The 20,259-nt window shown below is 34.0% G+C and overlaps 1 pseudogene; it reads right to left on the bottom strand.

Annotated features, from left to right (window-relative positions):
* Window positions 1-3,051: 3,051 nt before the first annotated feature.
* On the bottom strand, window positions 3,052-18,346 carry LOC120282263 (annotated as a pseudogene).
* Between the last annotated feature and the right edge of the window lie 1,913 nt (window positions 18,347-20,259).

The raw sequence follows: 20,259 nt of genomic DNA, 5'->3' as shown, positions 1-20,259 counted from the left end.
GGAAGATTACATTGGGTTTAATAAAATATCTTATGGTTAATTATAATTAATATAATAAACACATCTAGTTTGCATCACCTTTTGTTTATACTATTGAGATATTGACATGCGATTATATGGTTTTTATTAATTATGCAGAATTATTTGATTTGTGTGAGTTAAACCTTATTGGAGGCTATTTGTGCATTTTAACCAATTTTAGTTTATTCTAAATTAAAGAGTATTTTATTGAATTTACTCTTGATAATTCATAATAGTGATCTTTTTATGGTAAGTCATTATTTATTTATGCAATATGTTTATTTACTTGCATCAACCTTTCAAGAAAGGTGATATATTACAATTAGTTATAATTAATATAATTAATTATTTTATTTGAATTGAACTTGTTCATGTACATCGCTATACGTCAAGTGACAGCATATTTGTTGATCACGAAAAGTTATAGCATCCATCATGCAAAATGTACATTAATAGCATATTATATGATTAATTATAATTTATATAATAAAGACACCTAATTTGCATCTAACTTTTATTCATATTGTTGAGTTGTTGAATTATATTTGTCGATAAAATTACTTGTCTTATTAATTGTGCAGTGCCCCCAACATATATGATTGTGAATTATTGTCCATAAAGAGTTTTTATAAAATAACATCTTGATTAAGTGACTTAAATTTTTATTAATTATAATTAATATTGAGTATTTTATTTGTATAAAACTTGGTTTACATGTTGTATAAATATTTTTTTTTTCAAATATTTTTTTCTAAAAATATAATTTATTTTAACTATATATACTAATTTATTAAAAAAAACAGAGAATTTGAAATATATTTATATATATATATATATATATATATAAATTTAAACTATATATAGATTTATCAAAACTAGGGGATTTGTGCCAACGACCAAATGGTCTATTGGATACGGGTCACCGATAGAGCTCTTCACCAAGTGGTGAGAGTTCGATTTTCAGCTGAGGACACATTTCTGGGAGATGTGAGCGGTGGTTGTGTGCGGGTGGTCCTAGCGCCCATGTGTGCGGCCCCCCACCCACTTGCTCTACCGAGGCTTGTGCACGCCTCTGACGATTTAGCAGGGCCTTCGGGTTGTCTGTTCCTTTTGTAAAAAAAAAAAACAGGGGGATTTGTAAAAAATCACGGGGCAATGACCCCGTTCGTCCTCAGGCTTGGTTCCTCTGTATAAATATATAACAATTATGGTTAAAAAGATTATTATTAATTTTTTTTATAAAGTTGATAGTGCCTGCCCATTAAAGGACTGTCAAGAGATAAGCAAGTATGGTGGTGTACCAGTTACAATGGCTTATCGATCATCTAGAAATTTATTAACATGACTAGGCACCATATGTGGAGACGAAAGTTCTATGACGTGCACATCTAAAAGTTTTTCAGGAACCAAATTAAAACTAATAAATTCTCTCTGCTATACAATCCTGGAGGGAAGCAATACAATATCTCTCAGAGGGGATCTACTGGACCCATTTGAATAGTACTGTGAAGAGAACATAGGCCTATAAATAAGTCATAATGTCACTGGGTTTTGACCATAAACCTTTCCAATCTCTGTCTTGTGACAATGCCACAAACTACTGGTGGCTTGTAAAATAATAATAATAATAATAATAATACACATAACAAAAAAAAATTATTAAACTTACTTTATCATTCACAATTGTCCATGATGAGTCTCATATTTTGAAATTGTTGTATGAATATGTACACTCGTGTTTTTAGTTTCATTTGCTAAGAAAAAACAAAAAGTTTGTAATTCACACGAAAGAAAATTACATTCAATGACTGTTAGTAGGTATTCCTTCGGAAATAAAGACCCAAGGAATATAAAATTAGTTGCTTTACTTGTAGCATTGAAACTGTAGAGTCAAGATATACAAATATTTTGAGAATGCCTTGCCTAGTGGGAGTGATGAACTTCGAAGCTTAGTTTTTAAGGAAGATTGTGTTGTTTACATGACTCCTATCTCAGAGAAAAAGATTGGTTGTCCTAGATAACATCTATTATGTTAGGATGAATATAGAATAACAAGTTATTGATGAAAAGTTGCTAGCAATACTCTCACATGAAATTTGTATCAATGGTATGTTTAGAGGAGAATAGTTAAAAAGCATTTCTTATGCTTAAGTCTTTCAAGACCTTGTGCATGCATATATTTGCTCAAGATCTTGTATTATATTTGTTAATGAAATGCTATGAAGATATCATAATAATCTTTTGATTATGTGAAAATCACAAAAAAAATAACAAAAAAAGTGATAAGGTACTTGTAAAGAACTACATGCTTATGTTTTAGTAACCCAGATTTTAATGGTTTTGTTGATCTTCTTAAATTAGCAATTTTTATTGACTATTATAGTTGCCAACAAAACCATTTTTGAATAAATGCATTAGTTTACTTCTCTTGAAATTAAGTTTGTTAAAATAGTGTTGTAATGTATATGCGTATTTAGATTGATGTTAAGAATTTTATTTCAAAACCATTGATGTTTTGTATTATATCAATTCATTTTTTGCTATTGATGTTGTATTGTATCAATTCAATTTTTTGTTCCTAGCTAATGAAAAAATTATTCAACACATTAGTACTGTATTGAAGATCACTGATCCTTTAAAAAAAAAAAATATGCATTTTTAGTTATTTAAGGATTATATGTAGAATACATTTGGCTTAATTTCTTTTTGAAGAGACTTTTATTTAGTTGATACACTATATGAAATGAAACATTTATATGTTTGCTTTGTCTTCTCATTTATTTTTCGAGAATGACAATTGTTTAGATTTATACATATTTAATTATGCATTGAAGTTAAATGCAACTTGTTCATTATAATAAAATATCATATAGGAGTTCCGCATTGATAAAAAAGAGTTGTATTATGGTACACAATGCATCTTTTTAGCACAAACATAGACATAAAGATTTGTGGATTAATGTTAAACAGAGAGGGAATAAATGCCGATGCCAATGCCTCTACAACAAACAATTTCTGTACGCTAGCTAATGAAATTTCAAAACCATAAATTCTTTGCTAAGTCAGATGAAATAACAAGCCTGTTCTAGACAAGCCCCAAATTAAGAACACCTTAAAATGCGCAAGTAGTAATTCTCTTGTGCATATGTTTAGCAACTTGTATTTTGAACTTGTTCAGTAGATTATATGGTTAAGTATATATTTACATGTATGCGATCCTTGTACCAATTATACCTGTTACTCATGACCAACTAGATCTTGTATTAGGCCTTCAGCATATCTTTCAGGCAAACAGTGTTAAAGGATAACAGAGCCTGGTCATCGTTGAAAGTTGTAGATGGAAGGTCAGTTTTATGTCTGGTTTTGGGCCAGTTTGGGATGAGTGGCGGCGTAAATGGAGCTCGGATCGGTCCTCAAATGTGAAAGAAGATGCTGCACATCTGGCCTCAAGAGTTCTATTACTTTGCCACAAAGCGTTAAGATCTCCGGTTTTGGTTTGCTCGTGCTTTGCACTGGTCCTCCTTGACCTTCGTAGAGGACTGCATGATGCCTGCAACACATGTCAAATTAGCAAATGAATCCTAAGGTGTTTAGGGGAGGGGAAAAAAATTCGAGAAGCAAGATTATGAGTTCAAATATTTGTCAATATTAGAGGCACTTACAGAAAATCAATAATGTCAGTTATATGTGAAGCTTCAACTGGAACTGAGGACTGTGAGTTCTTTCCAAATACATCCGCAAGCACATTGAATAATAGAGCTAGAGTCTGACAAATGTAGGAACAGAACAGCTTAGTTAGAGCGTAAATGAGTTCAATTTCATAATCTGATTGGCAAACTGGATCATAGAAGCTCCTTGTGAGAATAAGCATTTTAAAATGGAATAATAAACCAATCGATTGTGTTAACATACCAAAAGGACAGAGATCCCTAGAGGGAATACAGATGTTATTCATCATTTGAGTTTCATGAGTGTTTCACAGGAGAGAATATCTAAATGATGGAATAATGTTTCTATAGGCAAGTATGCAATCTATAGCCTTAATTTATATGTTAAATTGCACATATTTTGAAGGATATCTTAGCGTCTTAAATTTGTTCCCAAGAAATTATAGGGTTTAATTACACATTCAGGTACAAAAGTGCAAGAAAAAGCTCCCATGAAACATGTTAAGTCAAATTTGCAGCAATTTTGAGATAGAAACTAAATGAAGTGACATGAGCGATTGCAATCGATTATGAGGAGGAATTTAAGCCAATAATGCAGATATAATAATAACTATGAAATTCATATAACAGATAAAGTGCACAAAAATTCCCACATCATTGCCTTTTAGGTTACCAGTGTCTCTATGTAGGGTTTGTCAATTATGTCACAAACAAAATGCTAGAATCTATTCCTGCATGTAGGCTTGCGACTCATGGTGTTAATTTGCATTGTCTTAATCGACCTTCCTTATTGGATTATGAAATGTTTTAGAAGTTCTGGCTTTGAATTTTAGCTGTATTTTAGCTTTTATTTTCTTGTGTCTGTGTCCTGTGTTTTTTTGTAAATTTTCCTTTCCTTTAATAAAATAGCTTTCGAGCTCCTTTTATTCAAAAAAATAAAAATAAAATAAAAAATAAACTGACAGTAACACTTACAGTGATCTAAATTTAATTAGTATTTTAGGCACAAAAAACTATCACAGAAGAAAGGAGCAAGTAAATCCATATCATGTTGAGACGTTTATAAGAAGGAAATTGACTGCTAATGACTTTTCTCAACTATAAGAAATTAGAACCTTCATGAAAAGTGGACGAGCAAAAGCAAGACGAGGAAGCAGCGGGCCCATTATGCGAAAGGCAATTCTTAGCATTGCAACAGATGTCACTGGACGAAGATGCTTAATGATCGTATGTGTTGATTCTAGCCACTCTTGTGGAAGATTACTGAAGAAGGCATGCAATAGTGCAACTATATTACCTGAAAAAATGAGAAAGGCAAACATGAAAATTAATCTTCACATGTAGAGGACATTTAGTGAATAAAGAATACACATTTTTACCATTTTTTTTCTAAAAGGTGTGATCTTAAATTTAAATAACATTAATTCATTGCCCTCATGATTATATTTATATTCTAACAAAAGAAGCAAGGATTGCTAGTGTTTACTACAACCCTTACAATGACTCCATATAGAAATGAATTTAATGAACTTTCATGAATAACTTTGATGTTTCCATAGAAATAGAACCATGAAGGAATTCTACGTGCTCTACTCAAGAATAAGTGGCAAATTATAATAAAACATACGAAGAACCTGAAACTCTTTAAAATTAGAAATTGTACTGCTGTCTACACTATATAATCTTAGATGCATTGATTTTATCAACTTTATGGCTTTATAGTAATTAAAGTGGTCTATGGTATATTTACTTTCAGTGATACAAATAACAAGAAGAATGAACCTATACCTACCTAATATTATTGTGCAAATGGAACAACATCAGTCAGATTTTACCTATAGCAGTAGATGTGTTGTCTTGAGAAGCCCAAGCTGGATCCAAAAGCATAGCCAACAGCAGAGTCCAGCTCTTTAATTGTCCTCTTACCATCAACAAGCCACCAGCAATCTTTTATGATACGTGATGCCTCAATGTAAAGTAGCATGTGAAATTCTGGTGGCAGCTGAGCTAGCAAAAGGCCACATGCTTGTATCATCAAGCAAGACAACTGCTGGCAGGAGTACCCACTTCTGGACATAAAATTAGTCGCATTGACTCCTGTTGCTGAAGGAGTTGAACGATTGGTGTTCAATGATTCAGAACTTCCCCCTGATGGGGATGTTGGTAGACCAGAATTCTGCCCAAGGCCACCTGAAATCCCTTGCAAGCCATTGCTTGACTGGATAAGGGTGGGCTGTACATGAACCACAATTTGAACTAGTGATGATACAATCTGAGCAGCTGTTGCTTGAAGTGAAAGTATCTCAATTGCTGCAGTTTCCAGTACAAGCTGTGTGTAAGTTCCAGGATCCTGGTTTTGATAAAATGCCTTTTGACCATCAGAACTATTGACTGTGCCCTGAGAAGATACTTGAGATTTGTTAACTGTTGTGCGTCCAGGATTGTTAGAGGCATCAGCCATTGAATCTGATTTGGACTTGCTATTCAAAGGGGGTATAACATTATTCACAAGTCCTAATAGCAGGGTTGCAAAGTAATCTGGTGGGGGACAGAAAGCAGAATTATTTAAACCAACTTGGTGTGGGAAAGACTCGGAGAAAGGAATCTGAAACATATTCCGTGTCAGTAACAAGAATTTGTAATAAGGTTAAAATGATTGACAAAGAAAGTAATACCATTACCTTAGGAATATCAAGTACTTTAAGTATACGGACAATGAGCTTGATCGGAAGATGTCCATAGAAATATGCGAGAATATCTCTAACAAATGTGAACCTAAGAGGGTGGTAAATAAGAAGCGGAGTATATAATGCAAGAACTTTATCAGCAACATCTGTGGCATCATTCTCAATCAGTCTATAAATGATTAGTGGAATAACTGGTAGAAGCCGTGCTGCAACATCATCAAAGAAAGGGGGATTCCTGTGGTGATCAACACATCAATGAAAATTATGTTTCGAGATCAATCCATATCATGAAAATATTTCCAAACATATTATTTCAAATAATTTAGTTGAGGTTGAATACACAAGATGTACAGTAACCAATATGTTCCTATTCTAATCAGAAGTGTTCAAGAAACATCTTTTTATCTTTAGCATCATGTTGCACATATAAATTGCATTATTAACATCATGCATTTAGATAGTATTCATACATTTTTCCTAGTCTTTATTATTATTTTCCCCTTCTTTTTGTACAAACTACTCTTTCTAGTTGTTTTAATTGTAGGAAGCAGGAATTGAAACTGGAGACTGGGGAAATCCACAACCTGCCTGTGTACTACGAGAAGTACACGTGGGATCGTAAAAGTGGGTCGGGGCCCAGCTTCTATCTTTTGGATATAAAAGGATCGAATGTGACTTGAGGGCAACAAGGAAGGTCGGGAGAAAAGTGGTCAAGGGTCGGAAAGGGAAAAAGGAAGATCTGAAGACCTGGAGAGAGTTGAAGAAGGGAAGAGAGCTGGAAATTGAAGAAAAAAACCTTGTAGACATCATAGGGAGTCTTCTCAGCTTGTTGTGCTGCTTTCTGCAGACTTTCTTCTCTTCCTATCTTTTTCTTTGTAACTGAGATGGTGTGTGAGTAGAACTCTTCTTAGGTTTGGGATTAGCCCGAGGTGTTATGTGTTTGATGTGTCCATACATTTTGTATGGATCTTTTATGCTTAATGGTAGATTTCTTGAGTTGATTTCTGATTTGTGTCAAAGCTTGTGATTGTGAAAGCATTGCTTGCTATCTTAGAGATCTAGGTTAACTGAAAGGATAATCTGGGTCTTGGAACCTCATTAATCATCCTGAACCTGCTGAAAGGCAGTTCTTGAGGGCTCATTGCTTAATCACTGTTTTTATTCAGGTTTTGAGAAGGGTTTATCTACCACGAAAGTAGGTGATCAAGCCTAACTTGTTATCTCTTGAAAGAGAGTGACAAGTAGCTTAGGATTAATGCCCTTCAAGAGATCTGCCCAAATCTAGTTTAGATCCAGCACATCATTCATGTTATACCTTGTGGTGAGTTCTCAAACCTAAGTCTATTTTAATCTGAAGAAAGATCCACAGCCCTGTGTTCCTTCAGCCTTGATTGTGTTTTATTCCCTGCTTCTTGTTATTCCTAAATCCTACCTTTTTAATTGTCTAGATAATCTCTTGTTGCAATAGATTGGTAATCAATACTTGGTCCTCGTGGGATCGATACTTATTTACTACTTGGCAAAACCGTGGGCTTGCGGTTGTGCAACACATCATCAGACATTGGCATATGCAAAGCAATTCTGTAGAGGCCCACCATTATGCTAGACATGTTGGGGAACTACAATACCTTCATAGCATTATTGCTCCATAGCAAAATTGGAGAATCTGAAAGATCAGCCTCAAACCAGCCCCCATGAGCTAGCATTACACTGAACTAACTTAAGAGAGTTAATTAGCAGGCCCATATTTTAGAGTGTATTAATATTACTAGCACTATTACAATGAATAAGATGAAAATAAGGTCGCTTAAGAGAATGTCTAAATATCAGTCATGCTAATAGGCAGCAGCGTTATCCTCACACAAGAAGGTGTTTGTTTCTTCAAAACCAAATCACTTAACTATCATCCTACTGAGCTTGCTAGTCAGTCCGACTCAGTCGCATCAGTCCATTAAGTGGATTAACCCTCACATATGAACAACTTGATAACTGCACAGATTTTAGCTATAAATGAGCAACCAAGGCCTGCTTTTTTTTTCAAAATATTTTCATTTGCAAAAGCTTTATAAAGATGCATGGTGTAAACCAGAAACATGCAATATAAAAAACTATCTAAATCGTTGTAGGCATGAAAGATGAAACCAGAAATGCAAATTTCACCGCCACATAAACACCAAATCATATCCAGGTCAGGCCTGGAATCTATGAATCTCCTGCTGAGTTCCAACTTCACCCAAAAAATGACTCAAGTCTGCTGAAGACAATTGTATAGAATAAAATCTTAATGAAACATGAACATCATCTAGAATCATATTTGAGCATCCAATGATTTGCAATCTTCTAATTTAAGTGAAGTTTTTGAAGGATGATGAAATTTCCATTTTTGTATCTATCAATGCACAATGTAAAACTTCTCTTTGGCAATACCAAGCAATTCCTACATCCGTGAGCAGTATGAAATAAGTAAGCTTTAGGGACAATATAATTAATTTAGCACTAACATAATTTTCAATGAGCTAATTATAACACTAACACAATTTTCAATGAGATGAAGACAGTATCTTTTAAAACACCAGATTGTAGCTTTTACTACACATTATTTTAGGGCATGTGATGAGACATACCGTTCTTTCCATGAGAGATGGTTGCCCAATGCTTTTTGAAGATCAACTCTTTTTGGAGGTTGATTATTAAACCAATGTTCTGGGCCTTGCCGATTTGAACAAAACAACTTAATCCTTTGCTGAAGCTCTGGCCTGTCAAGCATGCTAATCTGGAGGGTAGTCAGTCCATTACATGTAATGCACTCTTAATGAGAAGAAAGTGAACATGTTCATTAGGAAGTTCAAGTCAGACCATACAAAATAAGAACTTAACATTAAATTATGCAATATTCAAAAGCTGGCATGGCAAAGTATATGTAAAATGTTGAAAGTAGCACTAATATTGAAAAGAGAACATCCAAAATAGCTTCTGCACAAGTGCAATTAATACTAATTTATTATTGGTTTAAGCATTTGGGGAAAAAATGCTGATCTTCAATCGATTGTAAATACTATGTTGCAAATAAGAGTCTCACAATTGACAATACATGGAAGAGCTTCTTTTTCGGAAAGAATTCACATCCAAATTCTGACATCCCAAGTTTCCAAAATTCAAGCAGTTTGCTTTAGGCCAATTGACAACTTACAGATGTTTATGCAGTGGGCTATTATAGGATATACATTTTGTGGAAAACACCAAGAGTTATTTGACAGATTGCTTTTAGTAGGTTGGTCAATTTGTCTATGGTGTGTATTGTGTGTTAATTTTAAAACATGGCTTCACAATGAGGCTTAATTCACATGCAAATGAACTATTTCAGTCATTTCGACAGTTTCAATCATAATTGTAGTTATTTTCAATTTTCATTTCACAATTAAAGAAAATAAACATAAGAGAAAAAGGAAAATTTTAAATTAGAGAAGAATACAGATTTCAGAAAATTATATTACTGAATAACAAAATTCATGTTAATTATCCTTTGCTATCAATGCTAATAGTTTTATTTACATAGATTTAAATAATCTATAACAATAACTGTACGTATGGTCATTTACTTAAGGGCCACATGACCCATCTGATAGAGGTAGAGGTGTTGTTCACTCCCTCCCAGTGCAGGGGGGTTTGAAGAGATGGGTAAAATAACATGTAGTCCACCCAAGAGGGGCAAATGCCCAAGTTTCAAATGGTATTATAATAGAAATGGGAGAAAGGTTCCCCCCCACCCCCCCCCACACCCACACCATCTTACCTTTACCAAACACAGCAACTTTGACAAATAGTCCTATCATTAGCATGCTAAACTAAGGTTATGGACAAGACTAACTACATTAAACAGATACATCTGGTAATGGAGCCATGAAGACATATAACCAGATTAAATATCGATAAGACAAATTATAGCTATCAAGGATAAATAGCTTCTTAAGACTCATCCAACTTGTGTAGCTTATAATAAATGTTCTAGGTGGATTTGATTCAGTTTATAAATCTGACGGTACTATTGCATAGCAAGAAACCAACTACAACAAGCGTGTATATATATCAGACTTCAACTACACATCATTTGCAATCAATATACACATTCAAATGGAACCCATCTTTTCATAGTAATGCTTAGTGCTTACCACTATACGCAAAGCACAATGATCATCATCTCTGTCAATTAGTGCCAGAAGCAGAATATCGAGTGGAAGAAGTTCATGTGTCCAAACAAAGAAGGCAAGGTTTGCAATTGCTTTTATTAGAAGATCCTAATAAGGCAAACAAAAGAAATCAAGTAAAAAAAAAAAATGAAACTATCAAATTGAGAAAGACGCAAAGCAAAACATTATTACAAAAGGAGCGTGTTTGTGTGTGTGTGACAGACACAAAGTGAAACATTATCAGCAAATGTGTGTGTGTGTGGGGTTGGGTGTGTGTCAGAGAGAGAGAGAGAGAGAGAGACCTGCACGACATGTCCCTGTTGGAGTTCAACCTGGATATTATGAAGAAGGACATCAACCATTGTATAGATATTTGATGTCACCTCTTCAGGTGAAAATTCCCTTAAAACGCGCCCCTGCGTTCAGTATGAAGAAGACTAAATTTGATAAGGAAATAGAATTGCATTTCTTAAAAATTGCTCAAGGAAATATACTCACGAGGTTGATATTGTTGATGCCATCGGGGTGCCCCTTCATGAGGACCCAAGCACCAGCACAAAGATATTGACGATGTTGAGGAAAACTATGACTAAGATAAGTCAAGACATATGTTGGATCAGCAGATGGTGAAAGTAGTTGTGTGCATTGGTTAATGACAGTTTGTTCAGCCTGGTTCAAATTGATAAAAAATTAATACCAAGTGCCAGATGATTCATAATAGGTGACAAAGAAAAGTTGAACAATTAACAATGCAATAGAAAAAGAATTTAAAAATCCGACTAATACAAATAGCTGTTTAGATGCATCAAAATACAAATATTATATAATTGTATAATGTACAATAACTGTATAATAAATATATATAGAGCTCTTTTCTTCATTTGCTGGTTTGGACCAAGAACATTATGACCTAATATATTAATGTCCAAAAGTTAAAGCCCAAAAAGAAAACACAAACCATCAGTGAGGCTAGAAAAAAGCACAACAATAAGCATCTTTGCTGCTTGATGTCTCTCAAATGTTTGCTTTCTCAACCAATAGCTTCTCTTGATAGTCTCAAAAACTACATATGCCTGTTTTGGTTGCCAGCTGCTTGAAATTTATGACACTACTCAATTTGTTCACAAGCATAACAAAATTCTTCTCAATAATCTCATCAAATATTATCAATAAAAAAAAATCTCATCTTCCATATTATTTTTGAGCAAATATGCTTATCTAATTCAAAATACACTTTTGCACAAAGCTTATTTGAAAGACCATAAAATATATATATATATATGTACTTAAACACCATTGTTAAAGTGTCATATTCACTGTTGCTGATGCTACTACAGTCCTCTTCATTGCTTATTGTCACTATCAAATAATGACATACACACAAAACTAGACAGAAAGGTGATGATAATTCTTCCCAAATAAGTGAAAGTTGTCTACTTTATTTAAAAGATAATGGAAGGAAAGGAACAATAGAGAACACTACTATGAAGAATGATTATGAAACTTGTCATTGTTTGTCCTGTTTACAAAGATATATATAGCCATGTAACATCTAAGTCAAATCCTAGGAGAGAAGGAAAGAAATAAAAAATATACAATTGTCTAAATATAACTCCAATCAAATATAAACTAACCATATATAGAATAATTACAGTTAGTATTACAGCTAATGTTCTCAAGGTTTCCTACACTGCCCTTCCAACTCAACTGTACACATTAAACAGTCCACGCTTCTCAATCATTCTATCAAAATCAGGTTTCCAAAGGCTCTTAGTTAGAACATCAGCTACTTGACTTGAGGTTGGAACATAACGCATATTGTTCCAGCTTCCACTTTTTTCTTTAATAAAATGTCGATCCACCTCCACATGCTTTGTTCTATCATGATGAACAGGGTAATGACTAATGTTAATTGCTGCCTTGTTATCACAAAACAGTTTGTGGTTCTTGTGTTGGAATTGTTAGTTCCTTGAGTAAATTCTTCAATAACAACATTTCACATACACCATAAGCCAGTAATCTTAACTCTGCTTTTAAGCTGCTTCTTGCCACCACTGTTTGTTTTACTTCTCCAAGTGACTAAACTTCCCCAAACAACAAACCAGTAACCTCAAGTTGATCTTCTATCCATAATAGAACCAGCCCAATATACATCTATGAACATTTCAATTCCACAATTAGATGTTTTTCTAAAAAATAGCCATCTACTAGGGGTTTCTCTAAGGTACCTTAAGACTCGATTTACTGCTGCCATGTGTTCCTTCGTAGGAGCATGCATAAACTGGCTAATGCAACTCATTGCAAAACTAATGTCAGGCCTTGTATGTGACAAATAAATCAGCTTACCAACCAATATTTAGAATCTTCCTCAATCCACCGCAATGCTCATTTCTTGATCACCCAATCTTACATTAGGAACCATTAGGGTTTCTGCTGGTTTGCATCCTAACATATCAGTCTCCTCTAACAAGTCCAGAATATACTCCCTTTGAGAGACAAATATTCCTGTTTTGTTTCTTGCAACTTTCATTCCCAAAAAATATCTAAGTTTCCTGAGATCCTTCATTTCAAATTCTGAAGCCAAACCTTTTTTTACTCGAGTCATCTCTTCAACATCATTACCTTTAAGAATAATATCATCCACATACACAATCAGAATAGTTACTTTCCTTTCTTTGTGTTTGTAAAATAAAGTGTGATCAGTTTGAGCTTGAACATATCCTTGCTTTTTAATGGCATTCATTAACCGGTCAAACCATGAACGAGGAGACTACTTTAACCCATATAAGACTTCCACTACTTGCACACCTTTCCTTGCCCACCTTGATTGAATCTCGTGGGAAGATCCATGAAATTTTTTTTTTCAAGATCACAATTCAAGAAAGTATTTTTTACATCTAGTTGTTGTAGTTGCCAGTCCAAGTTGGTAGCCAAGAATAAAAGAACTCGTATGGTATTGATCTTTGCTACCGGAGCAAAATTTTCCAGATAATCAACTCCATAAGTTTGAGTACATCCTTTTGCCACTAGTCTAGCTTTATGCTTTACCATTCTATTAGATTTGTATTTGACTATAAATACCCATCTACAACCAATCGTAGCTTTATCTTTTGACTTTTCAACCACCTTCAAGGTTCCATTTTTTTTTTCTAAGGCATGAATTTCTTCCATGATGGCAGCCTTCCATTCTAGTTTCTTTATAGCATCATTCACTGTTTTTGGAACTTCTACTCCCGACAAGTTACTCATAAAAGATTCCATCAGTTTGGAAAGGTGGCCATAGTCAATAAACCTTGAGATTGGGTGATTTGTGCAAGAACGAGTTCCTTTTCACAAAGTAATATGAACCTCCAAATCATATGAACCTCCAAATCATGGTCATTTGAACTTGATTCCTAGTCAGAGTCTTGAGAATGTGAGGGGTAACTATATGTTACCTTCTTCACTTGTTTAGTAGTTCTTTGACCCTAGGAGTGATTTCTGATTGTATGTGAGGATCACTAAGGATTTTGAAAGGAGTTTTTGGCTCATCAAGATTCGGTTTATCTATGCCTAGTTGAGACTGTTATTTTGAAATTAGGTAAACAGATTTTTTCCTTTTCTTTTTCAGGTGAACCTGGTTGTTGAAATTTGAAATTCAGTTCTCCCTTAGAGGGTTTCAGATTTTGAGGACAAGGATCCCAAAAATATTCCCCAAACTCTGTTTGCTTATTTGGAAATTTAGAATTTGAAAGTGTACTTGAAATTTCTGAATTTGGACAAGACTTACAATTCTGAAAATTCAAACCATTTGGGAAAGAAATTGATTTCCGAAATTTGGATCACTCAAACTCTCCCCCTAAGACAAAATTATGAAGAAAACATGCTTAATTTTCAAAAAAAGTGACATCAATAGATGTGAAATATTTCAAACAACCAGATTATGTTGCTTCAATTTAGGACATCCAAGTCCTATTTACATGAAACACTTGTTTCCTTCCTTAAAAAATAAAAGTTTGATTTTCCAATGTGATGTTTGTCCATTGGCTAAGCATACAAGAACATTTTTACCTTCTCAATCCTATCACCCCTCCAAACCATTTGCTTTGATTCATAGTGACATTTGGGGCCCCTCTCGTGTTCATACTCTTACGTCTCATAGATGGTTTCTCTCTTTTATTGATGATCATACACGGATTTCATGGGTCTATCTTGTTAAAGATAAATTTGATATTGCAAATGCCTTTAAAGAATTTTATAAAATGGTTCATACTCAGTTCAATGAATGAATTAAAATGCTTTGCATTGATAATAGCACGGAGTATTTAATTTGATTCTTGCTGATTTTTTTAAGAACAATGGGATTTTACATCAAAGTTCTAGTATTGACACCCCTAAACAAAACGGTGTTGCTAAGAGTGAAACTCGTCATTTACTAGAAGTGGCAAGGCCCTTTTTGTTTTCTACCAATATTCCCAAACATTTTTGGGGGATGCAATTCTCACTGCATGCTATTTAATAAACCAATTGCCAACAAAAATTCTTAACTTTCAAACACCACTTAACTTTTATTCAATCATGTTTCCAACATAAAGAAACTTCTCATTGTTAAAGTCACGTATTTTTAGATGTGTAGCTTTTGTCCACATGCCAGGCCAAGGTTGTTCCAAATTGGACCCACAATTTAACAAATGTGTTTTCCTTGGGTATTCAGCTATATAAAAAGGATATAAGGCCATTGATGACTCTAGCACTGCTAATCATTTTCCCCAATTTCAAGTCCTAAAAAACACAAAAGTAGATTTGGAGAAATGAGCATGACAATTAAGATCTGCTGTCAACTTGCAAACAGACAAAAGATTGTGGGATAAACTAGGGACATGTAGAACATTCTCTGGTAAAATATGAGGACTAATTTGAATAGATCTTGTTCCAGCAACCACAAAAAATTTACCACCCGTGGAATTCAGAAAATGTGGAAAAAAATATGTATTATGATCGGTTGCACTTAAGTCGATAATCCATATCTCACCTGAGTCAATCATATCAGCAATAGAATAGCTTGAAGTACCTGTTTGAACCATGAAAGAACTGTTGGTCATTGAGGAGCAAGAGAGAAGGTTACACAAATGATCCACTAGTTCAAGCTTTTAGTGCCTAAGCGTTGAACTAGTGAAGCAGAACCTTTTTTCCAAGATCTGTTAGACACCCAATCAGTGGGTTTACCATGAATGGCCCCAGCACGTGTGATGAGTGTGAAAAGATTTCTTGCAATGGTCACACCACAGTATTTTTTTCTATGATGCAAGCCGATTTGAATGAACAACCATAGCGGAAAATTCAAGCTAAAAATGTGGGGAATCACCAAGCATCACTCGACGACGATGTCCCGTCAATAAAGGGTAAAGGATGTCCTCAAACTTAATCAAATTTCCTGTTAAGGCCAATAAAGAAGTCATAAACTCTGTCCTTATCTTGTAGTTTCTTGAATAGGAAAGCATCTTCAGGGTCTTTCCAAGAAGCAGTATTGAAAAGTTCGACTTCTTGCCATAGTTTCCGCAACATGCTGAAATATTGTGTAAGATCAAGATCACCTTAATGAAGATCTCCTATTCCATAGCTCAAACAATAGCAATGAATTATCTAAATCTGAGTATGCTAAGTGAACTAGACCCAGATTTCTATGGCTGTGAAATAGAAAAAATAGGTCTCTCTAATGGTGTCTCCTATAAAGTGAATGAGCCACGCCATCACCATGGAGTTGGACTTCCACATCACATAGAAAGGATTGTCCTGAGATGGTCCACAAATCACCGTGGCAGCCGAACGGGACCATTGAAGGTAATTTTTTTCCATTAAGCTTTTGGGTGGTGATTTGGAGGGTTGGAAAAGAATTTTCAACCATAGTAATGGAAACAATTGTGGGGATAGACTTGGATGTGACAGAAGCACCTCCAAAGCCTTATCTCTGCTTGTCTCTTATTGCTTGCCAAAATCTTTATTGCTCTAATACCAAAAAACATAATGGAAGGAAAAAGACACAAAAGAACACTACTATGAAGAATGATTATGAAAACTTGTCATTATTTGTTTTGTTTGTGTTGGAAATATAGTACCACATCGGTTGTGTAATAGAAGTGTAATGGGTTTATATATAGGTATAGAGGTTGAGCCACTAAGTCTTGAGACTTTTTGGTGTAAGACTCCTAAGCCCATATAGAGCCCATATCACTAGTACCAAAAATATAAAATTTAACATGGTATCAGAGAAATATAGTGGAGCCACCGATGTGGTACAAGTCCTTGTGTGTAGGACCTCTGAGACACAAGTAGTGTACAAGCCCATGTAAACAGACTTCTGGTGTACAAGTCTGTGCAAGTTCGACCCAGTTGAACTTGAGGGAGGGTGTTGGAAATATAGTACCACATCGGTTGTGTAATAGAAGTGTAATGGGTTTATATATAAGTATAGAGGTTGAGCCACTAAGTCTTGAGACTTTTTGGTGTAAGACTCTTAAGCCCATATAGAGCCCATATAGGGCCTACTAGTACCAAAAGTATAAAATCTAACAGTTTGCAAAGATTTATACAACCATGTAACATCTAGGTCAAATCCTAGGAAAAAAAGAAAGAAATTAAAAAAAAATATACAATTGTCTATGTACAACTCCAATCAAATATAAACTAACCATATATATAATAATTACAGCTAGTGTTACAATTAATGTTCGCAAGGTTTTTAACGTTACTTTATTTCATCAGTTCTAATTAGCAGAATCATCAAGAGTGACCAGCTGCCCTTCATCTTTCAACCTTAGCAACATATACAAGCCTTAAAAGTTAAGTAAACAATTAATAAGTATCATGCACTATTCTAATGATTCCTTACAAGAACTCAGTTTAAAAAATGAAAAAAAAAAAACCAGGTAACATTTTTTAAAAATTCTTCTAGAAGAAAACAGCAGGTTTAAATGACCACATACTGTAAAATATAAAAGATGGCCGATAAAAGATTGAAAAAATAAACAAACAAACGTGGTAAAGTGGAAAAAGATGAGTAAAGCTAAATAATGCTATTTGTACCATTTAGCTTTACTAAATTGATTTTCCAATGAATAACAGCCATCCCAGTCATCTTGATATGTGGCGTCAAGAATCTTGAAAAAGCAAAATAAAGACTCAAGTGATTAGGGAAGTCTTGGTAAAGCTAGTTAGTAGGAAAAAAAACACATTACTGAAACAGGAAAATTATTAAATTAAATATTATACGATTCCAAAAGATTATTCCACGATCATGAAAATGAAGTGAAATGTATTTAAACAAACATGAAGAGCTATAAGGAACAAACTTGCTGCCATGCTTGAATAGACTGTCCCTTCTTGTCCATCCTCCCAGTTAAGGATTCCCGGATTAGTGGAGGAAAATGTCTGAGAGTCTTTTCCGACCATGTATGTTGACTGGTTGCCAGTATCTGCTCAAGCAAAGGCTGAAGGTAAAGCATGTGCTCAACCTCAGCAATTCCACGTGTCTTAATGGTGATTGAAAGGCTAATTATCGTTATCCTATTAAGTGTTTCACTAAATTCTGTCGGGCCCTGCAAGGACTATTCTAATAAGAAATGATAATAACAAGTATTATCACAAATCAAAGAGCACATGATTGTATATAGAAGGTAGACCTTTAATTCTTTCTTCACCAGAAAAAAGTCTCTTATAGATAGGATCAGATTCATGCACAAATTTTCAGCTAATCTAAAAAAACGATGCTCCCCGCGTTTACCCTTTATCATAGAGATTATCTTTGTGACATCATACATCAATGCCTTGCTTTTACTATGGTACCTGCGGTGACAGAACATTGTGATTAGAAACCAATAAGAATAGGACTATATAGGAATTAATATTCACAAAAAGATGAATGGAAAAAGAAAAAAAGGGGGGATTACTCAAATTGACAACGATTTTATCAAAAAAACTAGAGACCTTTGAAAGATTGTGTGCTACAAATAGGTCAACAGAAAGTTGAAAAAAAGAAGAAGAAAATTTTTAGCGAATACATGTATCAGGTAAAATGCCCTTTTATCTGCAATATGCTTCCTTGCAATTTTTGAATAAATGAATAATTTCTTATATAAGATAAGTAGGTTTATCTAATAAAAGCATGATAAAGCTTTTACAGAGGTTTTTTAAATAAACATAAGTATAACTTCTATGTAATAATTACATGAAGTATAACAAGCAACAGAATCATTACAATCTAAAAATGCCAAACAAAAAGCTAGGGAAAAAATCTTCCCAGCAATTTAACCATAAAAAGACAATTATTACATAAAAAGAAAATGAATTTGTCTTCAAAAATTGCATTTTCATGGAATATCTTTGATCCTGGCTCTCAAAAACTCAAAAAAATTGTAAAAGGAGGACACATAGATGGCATTGGCCTGTATCAAGGAATTATAAATTATTCCCATTTCATTGGATGTATTGTCATCACTGTATCTATCTTCATAAGCAATTTCTGAAAAAGAAAGGATAAAGAGATCTCCACTACTCTTTCAACCCCTCTCATTGAGATTGAAAATTTAATTTCTATCCCAACTTGGATTAGCTACTTTGCTTGCTAAGTACAAAACTAAACTCTAATTGCCCCTAAGTAGCACCAATTCAAACTTAAATCAATTTCTCAAATGCACTTCCTAATTTAGCGCACACTCGGCACTCCCATAGAAATCTGCTCCATGTTAGTACAAGTTCAATAATGTGAATGCCATTTTGGAATGCCGGGTAGTAAAAATGGGAAACCAAATAAACTGAAGCTGAACTCCCATCAAGGCACTCAACAACCCTAATTATTAATGGCAAAAAACTTCATATTGTGACTGTTACTAATCAGGATCAGATCTATATTCCCAATGAAATTTTCGAAAGTGAGAAAATTCACTAGATTCATACATTGTGGGCTTTCCACAATGAGAAATCAAGACTAATGAGGCTTACAGAACCATCCAAACATTTTTCTTTTTATGAGATGGATGATACTTGCAAAACATGGTAAAAGAACTTAAGAAGAAATGAGTCCTTTACACCAATGAATATGCATAGTATTAAAAGCATCATTAAAAATCTCAAAAGGCAAAACAAGCAAGAAAGCTCGCATTAAAAAGACTTGAAAGATCTATTAATATCATCTCCAGTGAAAATCTAGGTCATAAACAACTAATTCTAGTCCAGCAAGAGTAGGTCCGAAGCTACATTTCTCCTTGAGAAATTACACATATTCCATTTTATAAACAAATTTTAGAACAGGATCAAAATCATCAAGATGTTTCATTATGATGATGAAAAACATGAATATAAAGTTGTAGGTATGAGAAACATTAATATAAAGTTCAAGAGGTAAAACAAGTCAAAAATTATAATATTGACTCAAAACAGATGGAAGCAATAATTTGGAAGAATGAAATACTTGGACGTCAAGAGTTCCAAAGAAGTATAAGATACAAAAAACTAAGATTAATTGAACATGACTGATACAAGATTATGATACAAAGATTCCATATGTTAAAGAGCCCATTACTATATAGCCCATTTTAGCCTTTTACTTCTTGTGTCTATATATACTTGTATACATCACAACATGAAGAGGATTCTTCCTCTCTTCATCTCTTCATTCTCTCTATATTCTATATAGCCTAATTCTAACATGGTATCGAGAGG

This window comes from Dioscorea cayenensis, chromosome 18 (genome assembly GCF_009730915.1).
Source record: "Dioscorea cayenensis subsp. rotundata cultivar TDr96_F1 chromosome 18, TDr96_F1_v2_PseudoChromosome.rev07_lg8_w22 25.fasta, whole genome shotgun sequence".
NCBI classification, from domain to species: Eukaryota; Viridiplantae; Streptophyta; class Magnoliopsida; order Dioscoreales; family Dioscoreaceae; genus Dioscorea; species Dioscorea cayenensis.
The sequence above is the reverse complement of the archived record's forward strand: the minus strand, read 5'-3'. Positions and strand labels throughout refer to the sequence as shown.